Genomic DNA, 20,531 nt, shown 5'->3' on the forward strand with positions numbered 1-20,531 from the left:
TACAGAATTTTTTTTATCAAGACCAAACAGGGACTACAAATGGCTCCATCTCCAAGAATCTGCTTTTTCCTATGTGACTATTTTTTCATTCATTGGAGAAACAATTTATGATGAATTTTGGATCAGATTTTAAAACCATAACCAAAAAATAACACAGAATGTAATGAAATACATTGCAGAATTAAATGTAACCAAAGCTGAAAGCAGGTGTCCACCCAATGGATCTCCAAAGAGAAGTACTTAACCTTCCAGGTCTTGTCTATGCTCCCACTGGGAGCATCTGAAAGAGTTTCGGATGTAGTTTCCATGAAGAAACTCACTCTATCATTCCTGGGTCCACATTTGACCCAAATATCCATAACCATCTGCTCTAACTTTCAAATACTTGTTACCATTTCAACGGCCTCCTACAAATTAGGCTTTCTAGATTTAGCAGAAATAAAAAATAAACAAATTATCCTCAATGTGGAATATGACTTCGAGTTTTAAGCTCACTGTCATCAAGCCCAGTAGACAAACTCTGATTGAAGGTTTGGAATATATTATCCCTCATGGGACAGAAAGTACTTTCTGTAAAGGGCCAAACACTTGACTAAGGTTTTGTGGGTCATATAGTTTCTGTTGCATCTACTCAGTTCTGCCATCATAACACAAAAATACTACATACAATAAATAAATAAATGTGTGTGGCTATGTTCAAATAAAACTTTATTTATGGACACCGAAATCTGACTTTCCAATAATTTTCATGTATCATGAAATAGCATTCCTTTTCTTTTTTTGCAACTATTTAAAAATGTAAAAGCCATTCTTCGCTCACAGGTCTTATAAAAGCAGGCAACAGGTTGTATTTGATATTGGGCCATAGTTTGCCTGCCCTTTCTCTAAATTATAGAAAATTATTATTAATGTTTAAACTATAAAATTTAATTCCATTTATTACATTATGCTAATAAATTTTTAATTTGTCAAAATTTAGTGGGTCCTGTGTGGGCCAATTAACCAGTGGCTAGTAAAAGATGAAAACAAATGCTATTTGAATTGTGTGGCCTTTGGTAAGTTTATTTGTAAAATTAAGATAATTACAGTATTTCCCCCCACATAACTTTGTTATGAATAAATAAATAAAAGAGCATCAAAATCCTTTAGGACAAGTGCCTGGTTCCTAATAAAAGTTCGATAAATGACAGATTAATAATAGGCTCCAAGTCTCTGGTCTCGTGGGCAAGCACACCTTTAATGTGAAAACAGACTCTGGCAGCTACAGTGAGCAGATTTCTAACTGTCCCATCACACTGACAAGACCATCCCAAGGATGAGAAGGATGCAATTAAACATTCAGTTCATCTAACCCCACTGATTCTGGCTCTATACTCATCAAGAAACCTCTTCTAACAGTTCAGCTGCTTGTGTAGTCTATTTTAGATGGTCTCAGGCTCTATAGTATTCGTGTATTATTGCAAATATTCATTTTTGAAACTAACTGTGAGCTTAGTTCAAGAGAGTGCATCCCAAATGTTGAATCCCCTTGTGATATTCTAAGGGTTTTGAGGCTGAAAGCCAAAGGTCAGACCCTGGAACTTGGTAAATTCAGCAAGGTCATGAGAGATGGCCATGAAGGCCCTCTCCAAGGTGCTAGCCATCATCCTGGTATCACCAGGCCCATGTGGATGCTGAAGAAGCTGTTCTGGCTGCACTCCTGCCTCTGGGTGTTGTGCTCACTATACTCTTCTTCCTCTGCCTGGGCACCAGAGCTCTCCAGCGAAGTGTCAGGAGAGCATTAGGTGGTCAGGTGAGGAGTCTTTTAGTAATCACATCACCTCGCAAAGCAGCTAACACAATACGACAACTGGGGAGAATGATTTTTGAAAGAGGTGATAAAAGAAAAAACATAGAAGAGACAAAGGGCATTTCCTTTAAACCAAGATGATTAATTCTGCTTTTGTCAGAAATATTTATTAAAACATCAATAAACCCCCTGTTACTTAAGGTATTTAAAAATACACATTGTGTCCCTGGGCTTTAAATGCAGACACAGGCAAACTGTTCCAGTTGTCAATATGAACCTCAGCTGTCTTTGGGGACTCATTCTAGACTGTGCAAAATTGCACTGCACTGACTAATGACCAGTTTGTGGTAGGAGGTGGAAGGCTCTGCCCGTCTCACAGAAATGCTCATTAATGGTTTAATCTTTCCCCTTCAACCTGATTCATCTGTTAACCTTCTTACCCAATGTACTTCTGAGTGGGCAGTGAGGATTTGGGGTGAGGTTTTCATTATGTGTGTCTCTGATTTATATACACACACACACACACACACACACACACACACACACACACAAACATATTTCCTTTAATATTCATGGCATTTGCATTCAGCCTGCAAGTGAAGCGAAGCACTCAGAGTAACTGACTCATTTAGTGGTGCTTGGCTTCCTGTGCGTGTCAGCGGCAGGTGACATTTAGCCCAGGCTTTATCTCAGTTGTGGTAATTACGGGGCTGACATGAGCTCTCACACACCAGCACAGATTGTTTTCAGCAGATGTAACCAAGCAACTCTGTTTTCTCTTGAGCAGTTTATCTGGCTCTCAAATTGTGGCATTCCACACAGGCACACACAAAATAGTTTAATGTCATTTTTATGGAAATACTCTATCTTTGTTGCTCTGACTATATTGATTTATGCCATGAGGTGGTGGAATGGGATATCTTCATTGTGTGCAACTTCTGCATTACACGCTGGTAGTGAATCCTATTAACAGAAAGGTTATTGTTATTCTAATGTATCTCAGCAGTGTACCAAATGCTACTTTAATGATGTAATTAATATGCTTGGATTTACCATTTGATGTTCTTAGGCACTAATTGTGTTACCAATGGGATAGCAATGATTTTTTTTTAATTCCTGTGAGCGGTACTTTTTTTTCTTAGAGAAACTGGAATGGAAATAAAACATTTTAATAAAAGAAGTCATGATCCCTAACAACACCTAATTATCTGTGTCAGACATATCTTAGTGATGCAGGAACTTTCAAGATAATTCTTAACTTCAGACAACTTAACATTATTTATATTTAATTGAATTATTTATCCTGAATAACCAGATATGAGAAAAAAGAATCACCTGGCTTTCTATTGTTTTCTATTTTAATTGACATTCTTGTATTTCCAGTTTCTAAGATTACTCTGGTCAGTGAGCAACTATATTACAAAAAATGCATAATCATCCAGAACATTCAAAACATGTCAGTTACATTGTCTTTGCTATAAACTGTAACCATACAAATGTTCAAATTTTCGCTCAACTGATCTGTGTGACTAGACATCATGCTGCTCAATGAGTAGGGACAAGAGGAGAACTACTACTAATAAATCACTACATTGTAGATCATGAAATATATGCAGGTTTCAGCCCAAGGGTTCCGAGCAAAGGAAGTTTGAAAGAGGCTTAGGTCAGGTCAGGGCTTAGGAGAAATGATGAATGAGAACCTAGACAATCAGGGGAGAGCTGCCCAGGGCCATTATGAACAGAGACAGACAGACAGACAGACAGACAGACAGACAGACAGAGAGAACTTGGGCATACCACTCATGAGAATTGTTCCATTTGTTGAAAAAGAAAAAAGAGGCAAAAACATCTCAGAGGTATTTCTGAGAACTTTAAGTGTTATAATAAATGTTGGATGAATTGTGGTTGAGCCAGATTGTAATTATGCAAAATAAAGCTTTCTGTTAAGAAGAATTTCCATAAGAAATGTTAACCTCTAGCATTTAAATAGGAAGGCAAGGGATGAGGTGCCATCATGAATAGATGTTAAACCTGAGCAAGATATGGACTAATAAAAAAAACGGAAAAGAACTTTCTAGCCTGTCCTCAAATTTCACCAAGGGATTAAATGGGTTGTATGAAAGTATCTGCCACTTAATATGCTGAGCAGGGATGTGAAATAAAAATACTAAGTGACAGTTAACCTCATATAGCACTTCTACTCCATTATGGGGGAAGCTGTCTTTGATGGAATTCACCTACGTTCCAGAAGGCACTTTAAGTGGCAGCTATCTTTTAAGTATGCATTTGCTCATAACGCCATTTTTCAAACAACTGAATGTTGATTGGAATTAAAATTCCATTCACCTGACACAGACTCTACTTCTATCTAGTAGAAAACGCCAGTGGTGCCAGGTTATTACAAAGTATTGTATTAAATTATAATTGACCTCAGGGATGCTCCAGACGCAGGATCCCACCACAATGCGCGTGTTTACAGTGCTCAGAGAGGCATAACTTTTGTATTACTTCTCTCAGTGTTTCCTCTGCCCAGAGAAATGAAGGAATCCAGATGGGCTAGACAAGATTCTGAGCAGGAAGAAGACATAAGTTCAAATGCTGTCTGGCATTCTACCACCTCGCCACTTTGAGCTCCTTCATCATAGAAAGTCACTGATATTTGCCACTTCCCTCTGCTGCAGAGTGGTTAGCAAATAATCACACTGATGTGTTAGAAATCTTTACAGGGAAGCCTTGATATTACTATAAAGCGTTACCGTTGAAGTTAAATCTCAGAAAATCTCCTAACAATCATTCCCCATATAAAAATATCCACCCTCTTTGAAAAGTGAATTTCAAGTTTAGCAAAAAATCACCATAATAACAGGGCTGAAAACTGAATCCTTCCACTTCCTTATGGACCACATGAGAAAAGCAAACCATGCTGTAAGTATTCTCCCAGTGAGATGAAAGAGAACAGACAGTAACCAGCCCTGCACACAGCCTACACCAGGCCACAGACACATGCGATCAATGCACCGCTGTGGGCTGGCTTTGGAGAGAGACCCTGTCTCACAGCCCATCACTTAGAGGTCATAATATTTTGTGGCTCTTCTCTCTGAACAGAATAAAACCTGCAGATAGTTAAAGAGAATGAAAGCTCTGTTTAAAGCAATGAGTGGGAGGAAGGGGAGAAGGGAGCTGATGAGAACCAAACATCTCCCATATGGCTCTGCACAGAACTGCTGGAGGGCCATGTAAAAAATTAATCCAACTCATATAATTCTGCTCAAAGCCAAGTATGTGCACATAATGAAAATGCAACTCAAATATGACACATCTGGGTTTTTTGACAACATTGTGGGACGCAGCGTTAATCTGCCTTAATAATTGATTAAGTTTGCAATTTATTGTGGTTATTTTCTCCTTACATTTTAGGACCTGACATAGTCAGGAATGGAAGAGATCTCTTTCTATCTTAGGGAGTAAAAGGATTATGAACATTTACCATCCCTTCAAGCGATACCACTTTCTTATATACATATGCTTAGCAGTTACTCTTTTCACATGTTATGGGATAGCTAAATTCTTCTAGGAGGTAACAAAGCTTTGTAATCCATGAACAGAGCATTCTGTGAAGCTCAAGCTCTGATTTCTGCCCTTTGCTTTTACCTAAATGGTTGTGATGGCAAGATTTTAAAGAGATGTTCTTACAGATAATTTTAGCAGAAACAAAGGGCAGGAAGAACGAGCTTGAATGAGATCAGATGTGGAGGCAGGACCGTTCTTAAGTGCACAGTCACCCCATTTCATTTGTCTTCCTCTGGAAAGCGTATGTAGAATGAAATGAATCCAGCTGTAGCATGAAGCAAGTGAATAATTCAAGGCCTATATGCCAGACTAGAGACTGACTAGAGGAACACACAGACACTGATTTATTTAACAGTCAAGTTTGTGCCAGTCAATCAGTTCTACAGGTTTGTGACAAAATACAACCCTCTTTCAAAGAGGGACTGGGAGCTTTGCAGGAGGGTTAGCCTACAGACATGAGGCCAAGATTCAGTGTTAAATATTGGGTGTTCAGGATCATAAACATCATAAAGTGTCTCTGGCTAATTAATTCCCTCATATTTGGCCCCCTAGCAATTTCATATGTCTGCATTATACCACTTTTCCCACTTAATTATAATTGCTTGCTTGTCTTTTTTTCTTTACTAGACTGAGTTAGCTTACTCTGTTTTATTCACTTTTACATCTTTATAATGCAGCACAATGTTGAAGACATACTGGTACTTGATGAGTTAATCATATATCTAGTGTGCCCACTGTTTCACACGTTGCTCTGGGTGCTGCAGATTCAGAATTGATGGGACCCAACCAAAGCCTGCCTTCAGAGAGCTCACAATACAGAGGGGCATGTCTGAGCTGATGGGCAGTTGCAAAAACACTGTGCTAATCCACTGCTCATGTTCTCATACAGTGTAAGGGTTATACTGGCAACGGGGGGGGGGGGGGGAGTGTCGATTTCTTCCATGCTTTAATGCTCATGGGCTAATTGTAACTGGATAAAATTGACTGAGGTGGGTCGAAAACAAACCTTTTATTTGGCTCTGTGTTTTGATGATGCTAGCTTAAAGGGGAAAAGCAGAAATATAAGAACTAACGGAACATTTGAACAGCTGTACCTCAGACACAAGTAAATTAATTAATAAACAAACAAACAAAAATGTGAGCCTGGGAATGAGAAAATGAAGAAGCAGCATTGCCTAGAGATTAGACTGAGATCATCGTTTCTAAAGGACCCATGAAAGAAGGCCAGGAAGATGCACAGACTTCATGATGTAGTGATATGGCAGGCAGGGAAACTTTAAAATAGCCTGCCACTGTGGCCTGCAAGCATGATTAATAGAAAAATATAAAGGTCAAAGAAAATCTGTAAATAACTGTAGTCAGGCACAGGCTAAACTGAAAGGATGAGGACCAAGCACCTTGATCCAGTGGCTCCTGGGTTCCCACAGGCAGCATCCGCAGAGGTACATCCTGTCTGAACCCAGCCCTGCAGGCAGAGCTCAGCTGATACAGAAGGTGGTGCTGGTGGTCCTCAGGGGCATTTATTTACATATGTTGTCATATATGGAGACTTCCTTTAAAAATTCTTTAATATTTATTTTGTTCTATTCCTGAGGCATGAAGCTGACATGGGGACCATGGAGAGGACACACAGACAAGGAGCGAGCACACTGTGGGCCTTTGCCTGTATTGTAGTTGGTGGAGAGAGGAGACGGGCAGGGCTGATGGAGTTTCTTCCATGAGGTGTTGTGGGGACTGAGTGGTACCAATGGGTTTGTGAGTTCCTATGATACAACAGTTGTATCACAGAAATAGTTGAGGGTATTTGCAAGGGACATAAAAGTTGCATTAACAGTAAGTGACAAGAACAAGAGCTATTTATGCCAATGTGGCTTGGTTTTATGTACAAGGCAGGTGAGAATTGATGAGATTTGGGTACACTCTGATATGACCAATGAAGCTGAACTACACTTCATCCGTTCACTTCTTCATCCCCTAGAACTGCACTCTCTTGCTTCCTCTCTGACTTTTATTTCTTCTTCACAACTCTTGAGATTTTCATTTATTTTTGTCAAGTGGGAACATTTCCCTCTGGTAGATCTACATATTCTTATGTACATTTGTTTAGTTCAGACTTCAATTCATTTTTTCCTTTATAAAATATTCCCATCTCTTTATGTTTTTCAAATTCTAAGATTAATACCTGCTTACTGTAACAAGTCAAATAATATAACAGAAGATACAAAAAGGCAGTACTAATCATCACCTCCTGGGGTAACCAACATTAACATCTGGTGTATATTATGTGCCTTTTCCCCTGGCTCATGTACATATAAACTACACATATGTAGGTAATTTATTCATTTGTTTGTTTTACCAGACTAGAAGAACAAGTATATACATACCTTACAACTTAACTTCTTTCACTTAACAATGTAATTTGGATATCCTTACAGATCAGTAGCTATAGCTCTAAATCCATTTTTTAATCTATTCACCCACTATATCATAAAAATACATTTTATATAAATAGGCTCACACCATTCATGGTGAATTTAGGACTATTTCATTGAGTATATATTCAGAAAAGAGCTCCCATTATAAATGTATGTAGCTAAATGAATTTTTTCACAGTGAACATATCTATTTTGTCCACCCAGACAAAAAAAAAAAAAAAAAAAACCCAGAATACAAGCTCCTTGCCCCGCTCACAGTCACTTCCCTCCTCTGCCCAATGTTCGCTACCCTGACTTCTAACATCATGGTTTTGCCTTCTTTAAAAAAAAAATTGTATAAAGGAAACTATCAGTATGTATGCTACTATGTCTGGCTTCTTCCATTCTGTAGTATGACAATGAGTTTCATCCATATTTTTACATGTAATTTGCTTACTTTCCATGGTGGATGGGAGTCTAGTAAACAAATATAACACAATTTGGGTTGTGTCCAGTTTAGGACATAACACAACTAATGCTGCTGTGGACTTCAAAATATGGAAGCTGCCCCAAAAGTAGTCTACCATGTATCGAAAAATAAATGAATTACCTTCTCTCTCAAAGCTCTTGTTTCCACCACTGGCACAAAAAGTCTTGTGTTGAAATTCAAAGTTGAAGTTTGATTGATTTTTTTTTTTTAGCATTTTTGAAATACCAAAGACAGTATGGGTGGAATATTCTAGCTGCCTGGACTGAGAGCTAGGACCCCACATTTCAAGGAAGTACCAGCGTAGACGATGGAAAGGCACTGGAAGACACTGGCACAAACTTCCACAGCACATTCTACAACAAAGCTTTCGCTGTGAAGAATGGCAGTAGTAACCATCGCTCTGCATATCAGAATACAAGCTATAGGCCAGGAATCCAACAGAGCTTACAGCCAGAAGGACCTCAAAAGAATTGCTGAAGAATTTCAATTTGTCTAGTGAAAGGTGGAAAGAAAGAATATGGAATTGATGCAGGGTATACAGGCAAAGTCTAGGGAGGAAAGTTGGAGCAGGAAATTTGGAAAGGAGAAGAGGGGTGATTCGGCAAGTGATGAAATAGCTAATACACTCTTTAAAAAATAGGATTAGGTGGTCAAAAGATATTCAAAAGATATAAATTTCCAATTATAAGATAAATAAGTCCTGGGGATGTAAGGTACAGCATGGTAACTATAGTTAACAATACCGTATTGTACACTTGAATGTTACTAAGAGTAAACCCTAAAAGTTCTCATCACAAGAAAAAAATATCTGTAACTACATGTGGTGATAGACGTTAACTAAACTTATTTTGGTGATCATTTCACTATATATATATATCAAATCATCATGTTGTTCACCTAAAAGTAATACAGTCTTATATGTAAAAAAAATAGGAATGGATATAAATCTAATATAAGTGGTTTCCACTGCTTTGATTATGCTATTTTCCATATCACTGAATACAGCTGATCTTTGTTCTTTGTGGATTCTATATTTGCCATTTACTTGTTAAAATGTATCTGTAACCTCAAAATCAGTCAGAGAGGTATTTTCAGTCATTGGCAGACATGCACAGAGCAGTGAGAAATTTAAGTCAAAGTGCCCATTCCCAGCTGAGGCTGAGTAAGACGAATCTCTTCCTTCTTGTTTCAGCTCTCGTGTTGTAAACAAGTGTCATTTTCATTATCTATTTAGTGCCTCCACTTCCTCATTTTTGTGCTTTTCACTGGTGAGTCCACTGTTTAAAATTGCTCCCAAGCATAGTCTGAAGTGCTGTCTAGGGTTCCTAAGTACATGAAGGCTGTGATATGTCTTAAAGAGAAAACTACACATGGTAGATACACTTTCTTCAGGCATGGCTGTTGGCCATGAGTTCAATGTTAACGAATCAAAAATATATATTAAATATTGTGCCTTTGAACAGAAACACACATAAAGTTATACAGTGATCAGTTGGTGAAAATGAGACTAAAGGCTTGCAGGAACCTAACCCTGTATTTCCACTAGAAGCCATAATTCAGTATTGGTTAACGCAGTGTTCACACAGGACTGTCTAGAACAAAACTACTGCAAATAACAAGAACAGACTATATTAAATAAAGTCTGCCTCAGCCAAAGGTTTTTTGAGAGGAACTTTATAAATCTTTGAATAGACGCAGGGGTATCAGTTCGGAAAAGAGAGGGAGATGCAATTTAAATTATGCTGGTGCAGGGGGACTGCACCCTCGTGGTGGTGTAATGCTCCAATAACATCAGTTGGATATGAACAGGAAAGCAACTAGTCCAGAACTGAATACTGACATGCAGTTTAAACATGCTTTTGTGTGCTCAAATAACTTCCTCGGTATGACAACATCTTTATCTGGAAAATGAACAGCATGCCATCTATCAATCTTGAGGGAATGTTGTCAGCTGGAAAGTGACAATATCTAGAAAGTGTTAAGAATGTTTTTAAAAGAACTGTGTTATGATGGACTTGTTAGCTTTTGCCAAAAAGAATACTACAAGACAATGTTCAATTAAAATTAGTACCTAGCATGTTATATAAATTCCATATTTGAAGTCAATTATGTGATGTATATCCCTAAAAGGAACATATCATTAAAGAAAAAAAAGATTTATTTTTTTTTTACTTTTAGAATACATAATGGAATACACAAATAGCTAAGCAGACAAGAATAGCATTATTTATATCAAGTTCTGCATAAACAGAATCTAGTGATTGCACCACTAGTTTCACTGTCTCATCAAATATAAAATGAAGGTCAAAAAAGAAATGAAAATAATATAATGTGCAAATGAAACTTCAGCATATGACTAGCTGTGTCTCTGAAGAATTCATTACATTAGTATGTTCTGATTTTTTTTGCTTATTTTTGCATTAAAATCAGACTCTAAAAGAAATCAACAAAATGATACGCTACGATACTATTAAAGGGATGATATTGCCCATTGAATACCATTTAGCTTGAATCAGTGGTAGTACTATTAATTTCTCCCTTTTTAATGCACACTTTAGCTAGCACATGACCCATACCATGAACATCAGTTACACCCCAGGGACCAGATATTAACAGCATGTGCTACGAGTGGTTTATTTTACAATTGCTGTGAAATAAAAGCTGATGGAAACGAGCCACTGGTGAATTACTTGCCAGCAAAAACAACAATATTTGTATCACTACTGAGAAACTGCCTTCTGAAAGTAGGGTGAAGGCAGGGGTTTTCTTGTGTTGTTCACGCAGAAACATAGAGATGGAGGAGGTGAAGGAAGTAAACAGTTAAGACTCTGAAGTTTATTATTTGCAGTTAAACAGAATACATTTTAGTAGCTAAGATCCTTTACCATAGCTAATTAAACCACAATTTGGACATACACATACAATCACACAAACAAAATAATAAATTAAACATTATTTCCAAATAAAACAGTCCATCAGGTCTTTCCTCTCATAAAAAAATATTAATATGACTTCAATCTTTTGATGTAGGTGATCTTTCCAGAGCTATATAGAGGAAGAAAATTAAAATCTCACAGCAGGTTTTTCATAGAACTAATTTATCTCTTGTTTGTTTGTTTGTTTAAATTTAAGATGATTCCTTCTTGCATATTGCTTATCTACTAAACTCTGTCAGTATCACAACTATTTATGTTCTCATAGAATATATGCAAATAGACTCTGATATTTTACTATACTTGTAAAATACATAGTTCTAACTCAATGTAATCCATACACAAAGACCATATGTGCATTGAGAAGGTGGACTTGACTTATTTAAATACCATACTCAAATATAATATCAATTACTCCCAGCTTTTTCTTCTAAACTGAATTTAATCTGTTAACCTCTCACCTTCCTTTAAAGAGTCAGAATGAGCAATAGACATGAAAGAAAATGGGGTTTGCAAGAATAAAATGGCACAATGGTATACACTAAATGCAAGCAGACCCGTTAATTATTTTGCTTACAGGTTTACATACACACACTTTTGTCTGTGATTAACTGGATTGTATGGCTGTTGTTCCTTTTGCTGAAAGGTTTGACCTTTTGCTCAAGTCCAATCTAACACAAGGAAATCATTATTCATTTCTCTCCTACTCAAAGTCTAGATGCAGATTTGAAAATGTTATTTATTGTCTGGCTGTTAGTCTTTAACGTGCAGCCGTTATTACTAAAAGAGACAGCTGGCTGCATCGACCTATCCTTTACTGCCCCCAAGGCCACGCATACCTAATTCAAGGATATCAGATAATGGTATGTGGCATGATTTACATGTAGAGAATTCAGAATTCATTGTGAGCCTATTTATAACTACAGCACCTTCGATAGAGAAGATGATTTAACAGAGGTTGTAAGGGTTTTCTGACAAGAAGCATTAATATTAGAACCTTTTCCCAAGTGCTGCAAACAGTGGTGAGGAGATGTAGCTTGCCTGAGCTATTTTTCATTGGCGACCCTTTTTCTGTTCATTAGCACTTACATTCCTGGGGTTGGGAAGCCACTGTTTTAACTCTAATTGGTATGTAATGAGCGTATTCAAAGCAAGGAGACTTTCCTTCATTAACAAAGCTGAAAAGACGCTGGTAACTCTGATGAAAAAGGACATTTAATTTCATGGAAATTTAACAAGTCTAGTTTTTGCAGATGGTATTGGGAAAACCAAGGGTCTGCTCTCTAGAGATGGTCAAGGTGCATGATAAAGATTCTGTAAGGTCTTTTCAAAAGAGTTAGAAACAAGCTGATGTCTCAGCCAATATATCTCCCTTCAATAAAACTAACTCTAATGGATGAAGCTGCTTCTGGATATTGCTAAGAACATACAGGCAGGTCTATTTGCTTTCACAGATGCTGCACTGCCAATTACTTCAGAAGGCATTTTGGGATGGCTCAAGTATTTAAAAAAACAAAAAACAAAAAACAAGACACCATTTATCTAATAGTCATGAGAATTAACCACACATTTGAAAATGCAGTTTAATGGGGCATGTTATCAAAGAAGTCTTCTTTATTAATAAGTCCTCTGGTTTACAGTAGATGAAACAAATCAGCACCTGTGGTGGTGCATTATATTTGTAATTTGAAATGTAAAACCAGTGTTCTATTTCAAACAGCAATTTTCACATGAAATGTATCTCAAGATTAGAACTGGTTGGCATTTATTTTTAAAAGTATGTATGGTATACCTTTAGGGGAGCAAGTTTGGGGAATAAAATATTTCCTCTAGATTGTATCAACTCAAATTCAAGCTTTAGAAACCTCTAGAAGTCATAATGAATGGCTTACATGGACCAGATTGGATTTTCCTGTCTGTTTATTAAATAGGAAAAAAAGATTCTGAAGTCTGAATTTGAACTAATACCTCATTTTTATTAGTTTTTCAGAGTAATCATTTTAACCCATCTAAAATTATTTTTTAATTCATTCATCATGTACAACAAAAAATAACATCTTTCAAGAAATCTTCTAATAAAAATAAAAGTAGTCAGTGGAAAATAATGTCCCTAGTACATCTATTATCCTAAATCCAAGAACACCTAGCATCCTCTCTGTTCACTGCTTTTTCGAGTTGTTGCTGCACTTATATACGTTCAAGGGTCCTCATTTGGCTGCCTGGAATTGTGGCCATTCAGGTAAAGCACAGAACTCAGACTATGCAAGTTCTATTCTATTTGAACCAAAGGGAAATAAGGCATTCCCATTTCATTTGGTTCATAACAATTGGTGAAAGTATGCCTTCCTGAAAAATCAGGGTTAGATCTATTCCATATTGTTTATAAACTATCATTTCAGTTGTATTTTTTAAGAGGCAAAAAGGCAAATACAACAAAGATTATCAAAACTACGGCAGATGGTATGATCCCGTAGTCCTGGACTTACATCAAATCAAATGAAATCAGAATTAAGTTATTTTGAAAGATACAAACCCTATGGTGCAGATGACTTAGTGTTTTCCTGTTTCCTCTTATTAAATCGCCATTAGTCAATTTAAACTCAATATGTAGGATAATGCCTTCTCTACAGGTTTTTTTTTTGGTGGTGGTAGGGATATGACAGTTGATCATTAGTGTTTTCAATGAAATTAAAAGAGAAATGTCCAAATGTGTGCTAAAATTTGTGATGAACATATAATGATTGAAAATAACAACTAGTGACAGAACTATAAAGATAAATAAGTTTGTAATTAAGAATTTATTTCCACTAGAGTAGAAAAATGTATTCCTTGATGATTTGAGTAAGATAGCTTTATATTTTTTCCAAATTTAACAAAGAAATATACCCTTCCAAATTAATAACTTACCTTGGGGATCTGAAATATATACATTCTAAGACTTAATTTAGAATCAAAGGAACAACCCTATCAGAGTCTTTGAAGGTATATGTTTCCAAAGCAAAACAACAATGCATGTACTATACTTGCATGAAGAAGCGAAAAAAACTGTTTTCATAATGTTTAGAGAAATGTTTTAAGCTTCACATTTTAAGAAGCATATTTTTAAATCTCCAAAGAGATGACAACTAGGCTTATTCTTCTCAAAGCTGGGCATACACATTTGATATATGTTGTGAAGTAAAATAATTACTTTCAACAATATGGTGGTGAATTTTTCCTTAGAAAATTTTATTATTTTGCATTTAAAAGATCAAACAGCTATTCAGTTGAGGACCAAATATCCAGGAGAGTGGCCATTTCTATCAAAGGATAAAAAAATTCAGAGAGAAGCCACTTTACCTTGTTTCTTCAGGCATTGAAAATGTACTACATGCAGAAAAACAAACAAAATAAGCAAGACATCATATGCGCTAGCTCAGAGCCTCACATATATAGGAACTTGATAAATGCTTACTGACTCTCTATTCAGTAGTTCTCAAACACAGGGAGAAGGAGAGGTGCAGAGTAGAAATTCTGCCCCCCAGGTCTATGTGCCAACATCTGGTGAAACTTTGGTCATTACAACTTGAGGAGAGGAGTTGTACTGGTTGTCACCACTTGGGGTGGTAGGTTTCTACTAGCAGCTAGTGTGTAGGGTCTAGGAATTTTGCTAAACATCCTACCATCTCAGGACAGCCTCTGCAACAAAGAACTTTTCAGCCCAAAATGTCAACAGTGTCCAGACTGAAACACTCTCCCCCAACTGCATGTTACACAACACATTGGGAAAGCTGGGTGATGGGTACATAGGGTTCTCTATTTCTGAAACTACTTGTAGGTCTACAATTATTTCAAAATAAAAGTTTTTTTGTCAATGTGTTAGGCAGATAGAAGTGGGAGCACTAAGAGTAGATGAGTCTAGCCCAGGAGAGTGACATTTATAACAAGAAGAGCTCTGAGAATAAACTCCTAGCAGGCCAATACACATGGCCAGCAAAAACGTCACAGAGCAACATCAGAAGAGAGTGTGAGCATGAAACCCAAAAAATGGATTTTCTCTCTCTCTCTCACACACACACACACACACACACGATCAACAGCATCAACTGCTAAAGGGGGAGCCTGGTGTTGAGAATGAACACTGAACTAGAAGTAGAGGGACAAGAGGAAATAGAAGCAGCAAGTCAACTCTTCCAAGAAATTTGACAGGAGAAAGAAAAAGCCATACAACAGATTAAGCAGAGCTGAAAGGAGTAGATTCAACTTGTTTTAGGACAGAGAAATACTGAATACTTAAAAATGAAGAGTCCTGTAGGGAGGGAGAGCGATTGAATATCCAAGAAAACGGGAAAATAAATGACAGAGGAGATGCCAAAAAAGGGCAAAGAAGAAGGGCTCAAATGCTCAGACAGAAACTTCAGCCTCCTAGAAACAAAGTCTGTTTCTAAACTTTGAACATATGAACATATGACTAAATGTGACCAAATCAGAGAAACAAATATATTAAATTTGAAAAGCATTGTAATATGAATGGTTGCTATTGGACTTCACAATGTACAACATATTTTACAAAATAATATAAGACTAGATTTAATCAATCAAAACTAAAACTGACCACTATAATTATGGTTAACCTGCAGACATATAATTCTTACTTAGGAATTTGGTGACGGTAATTCCCCATAGGCCATAATGACACAGGCTCATTGAACGTGAACTGATTTATAACTCTAAAACTAAAAGCTATGAATGATTGTGCTTTCCTCTACAAGCTTTGTTAGTCCGAAATTCTTAAATCTTTCTGTACATAAAAATTTTAAAGTAAAACTCATTTTATATGGAAGTCACATTGAAGATAAATAGATGTTGTACTAAAGTCTATTTACAAAATTAAAAATTGGTCTTTTCTAAAGGAGATACTTAACATAAAGAATTGTTCAATAATTAAGTGATGATAAATTACACGTACATGTGAAGCCAAGCTTGTTGCCTTTACCCTTATTCGAAATACACTGGTCATCTACTTCTGTGACATGCATTACAGATCAATGACTGGTGATGAAACGAAATAGTCTCTATGGAATGGAAGCCTTTACTTGAAGCATCTGAAAGTCATCAAAGTTCTGGGAGATAGCTAACAATATTCTGTTTTGTCTGACAAGAGGAAAGAAAAGAAATTTGAATAATTGGCGGAGAGGAAGCTATCTTATTTTCATTTGTTTGGACCACAGCTTTGAACCGTATTTTCTGCATGAGTACATCACAAATAGCAAATATTACCAGGGTCAAGTATAATAAGTCTGAAAATAAACAGCATGAAAATTCATGTGAAAGTCCTAGAAAGATACACACTATACTATTAACCATAGTTATCTCAGAAAAGAGAGAAACTGAAGGAGAAGTCTTAAAAGAAATTTCATTTTTACTCCATACATTTCCATATCATTGAAGTTTTTCTCCAATAATCATGTGTTCATGTTTATGTGTATAATTAAATAAATAGATATATAAAATTTTAAAGAAAATATTTGAGATATACACAGGTCCTGTCCAAACATTTTAATAATGAATAAATAAAATAATACATCAGGTAGGGAATGCTCTGTGCAAGTTGGCTGTTATTTTACTATTTTGCCAATATACTGTGAATGATTCTCTGAAGGCACTTGGCAGATAAAGTTTACAAACTGACACTCTTCCCATTTAGAGTTGGAATGTATTTCCCCTCTTTCTGAATCTGGGCTAGCCCATAGCAACTTTGACTGATAAAGCATGATAAAAGTGATACCATACTGCTTCTGAGGCCAACCTTTAAGAGGACTGGCAGCCTCTTTTGAAGTCGCATGAAGCCCTAAGTCACTAGGTAAATGGGCAACTACCCTTCAGCTGCTGAACTGTGAGATGCCCAGGCTACCTGGACAAGTCCTAGAGGATGAGACACTATCTGGTGAGAAAAGAGTGTATATGACTATAAAGAGGCATCACAAGGGGGTTTCTTTGTGATGAAGGAATAGTTCTGTACCCTGATTCTAATGGTAGTTATATGAATCCCTATATGATAAAGTATCATAGAGTTGCACACAAAGACATGCGAAAAAATGAGCTTATGTTAAAAGCGGTAAAACTCCACTAAGAATGGTAATCTAATTAACTGTACTGGACCAATCAATTTCCTGTCTTCAGCAAAGCACCAGGTATGTGAGTGAGGATGCCATCTTGAAAATGGATCCTCTGGAATTGACACCCGATAAATCAGAGATAAATTATCCAAACAAACATTACCAGATCTACAAAACTGTGGATAAAAATAAAACAGTTTTTAAAACTCTGAGCTTTAAGGTAGTTTGTTACACAGCTATAGATAACTAAAACAGTGTAGTTATGAGGGTCTTTATTTTTCTTCTTTTACTTACATTTTCTAATTTTTCTACAGTAATCATGTAATTCTTTATTGTACAAATAAATTATAACCTAGAGAAATTATTTTGGTCTAAGTGAAAAGGCCAAGAGAAGATGAAAGAGTTTCCAGTAGAAAAGCGCTCCACAAAAACAACTAATAAGGCTGGATATGTCTATAGAGCTCTGTGTAAAGATCCATTAAATGACCCCTCAGATAGCTGTGGAAGCAATGAGAACTAGAGTTAAAATTTTGTACAAGAGGAAAATTCTAGATGTTGAGCTAACAATCATCAAGTGTCTGTTCCCTGAGGAAATTGTTAATATTGAGCATGTGCTACAGGCTGAGAATCAAGGCTTGGCCCAGTGAGAGAGTCTCGACGTGGGGACAGTGAAACCAGAAGAGCTTTCAATGATACAGTGGGAATGGAGTGATAAAAGTGGAGACTTTAAAGAACCTCAAAACACAGCTAGTTGACTCCACAAGCCATTTGCCAAATGTTGAAGTAGAGTTGAGTTGGATGCTTTACAACATTACTGAGAATTTCTGAAAAATGGAGAAAAATTTTACACAGTCCCTGGTATACAGAAGGCAAAGCTCACCAAGGCTGATGATGTTCATGCACATACCAGCTGAAAACCTTGGGGGAAATGGTTAACAAAGTGTAGCTGCATTTTCCCAGGAGGTCTTTACCAATTCTGAGCATTGGATAGAATCTGAAAATCAAAAACAAGAACCAGAGAAATGTTGGTGGTCTCAACAGAACTAAAGGGAAAAATTGAAGACTATATACTCCAAGTAAAGGCTAAGTTAACCAGAATGGATAAAAATAAATAACAAACTATATACTGCTTATAAGAAATATGCCTTAAATATGAGAACAACAAAACAGTAAATTTAAAATGGAAAACTATACCATGTATATGCCAACCAAAAGAAAGCTCATTCAGCCAAACTAATATCAGATGGAGTAGAACTTGGCAAGAAGAATAACTAGAGAAACAGAAATATTTCATCATGATAAAGTGGCAAGCACAATAGTAAGATATAACAATTGTAAATCTGTATGTTCACAATAAAATATCTTCAAAACATATAAAGAAAAAACTGACAGAACACTATGAGGAGAAATAGACACATTCACACTTGAATGAAGACATTAACACACTTCTTGTAATAGCTGATAGAATAGGCAGACCAAAATAAAAAAAAAAAAACACAATTCATGAGGATATGTGAATTAATATTAACCACAATTAACAAAATTGACCTATTTAACATATATGTTGAATAGCACCTAACAATGACAAAATTTACATTATTTTCACAATATTTTCCTTTCACTGTTTAAGCCTACTTGAAAAGACACTACACAAAAGAGGATATTCCAATGCCTAATATACATAAGAAAAAAAGGTTCAATGTATTAATCATCTGGGAAATGCAAAGTAAAACTTCAATGCAATATCTATCTATATATCTAAACCTATATCTATATCTATATCTATATCTATATCTGTATCTATATATACACACACACACACCGGAATGACTAAAATGGAAAAGACAGCAAAAGTCAAGTGTTGGAAAGGAAGAATGTGGAACAACTGGAACTCTCATACAACTTGGAAAATAAAGTATTACCCATCAATTCTTCCCCCTGAGTATATACGCCTCACTCTAAACCCCAACATTCACTTATCAAAAGGCATGCATGCAAACACTCAACCTCAAAGACATGTATAACTTTCATAAAAGCACCATTTTTAATAGCCACAAACTGGGAAATTTCCTTAATACTCATCATCAACATAATGGATACATAATTGGTAGTATATTCACATAAAAAATACTAGACAACAATAAGAATGAATGAACTACAGCTACACACAACCCATGGATAAATCTTATAAAATAATGCTGAGCAAAAGAGATCAAACAACAAAGAGTAAACACTGTACAGTTCCTTTTTTATAACAGGGTAGACACACAGATGCACCACCCAGATACCTCCTAATGAAGGAAATGCTGTCCTAGTTGCTGGGAATGTAGTGAGCAGACAGAGCCTTTAGCTGCCAAACCCCTCAGGAAGCACCTCTGCAAAGAACGGCCTCACCCATACCCAAGGATTGATGGAGATAATGTGGGCCAATGTTGGGGAACTCTGACCAGCCATGTCAGCTTCAGAGCTCACAGAGGGGTGGCCTGAGGCTGGCAAGTCTACACCGCAGCTCTACTCCTGCTGCAGCATCTGATGTCAAAACAGGCAAAACTAATCCATGGTATGAGAAGTCAGGTTAGTGGTTATCTTTGGGTTGGGCTTGGAGGGAATTATGCCTGGAGGGAGGCAGGAGGGGGACTTCTGCAGCGCTGGTGACATTCTGTGAGATCTGTTTCACTCTGAAATTTCATCAAGCTGTACAATTATAATTTGTGCATTTTTCTATATGTATATTACACTCTGAAGGTAAAAATAAATGTGTATAAATGATAAAATGTAAAAATATATTAAAAGAATAAATACTTTACAGATATGTTATACTTTGATAAAATGTTCACTTAAAAATTATAAATTTAAAATGAATGAAAAAATAAAATAAAATAGATGAATAACTTTTTTTTTAATTAAATAAAAATAGTGAATGGGAGATTTTTAAAAGATGCGAGGTTAATCGTTAACCCATTTATTCATTACTTTGGAGCTTTGGGCAAGTCTATTAAATTCCCCTAGACCACAATTCCTCAACTATAAGAGGTTGAAAACACAACCAACTCATCCTTATCTATAAGTCATTTTTTACATATATGTGCTCACTTTCCAATTTCACAACTATCCTGAGTAATGGATAACTAAGTTTTTATACCCATTTTTTTGATAGTGGAACAACCTTTGTTAAGGTTAGGCAATGTGCTGGAAGTTACGAAGTCAGTGAGCTGCAGAGGCAGCTCTAAAATCTGA

This window comes from Camelus ferus, chromosome 3 (assembly GCF_009834535.1).
Source record: "Camelus ferus isolate YT-003-E chromosome 3, BCGSAC_Cfer_1.0, whole genome shotgun sequence".
NCBI lineage: Eukaryota > Metazoa > Chordata > Mammalia > Artiodactyla > Camelidae > Camelus > Camelus ferus.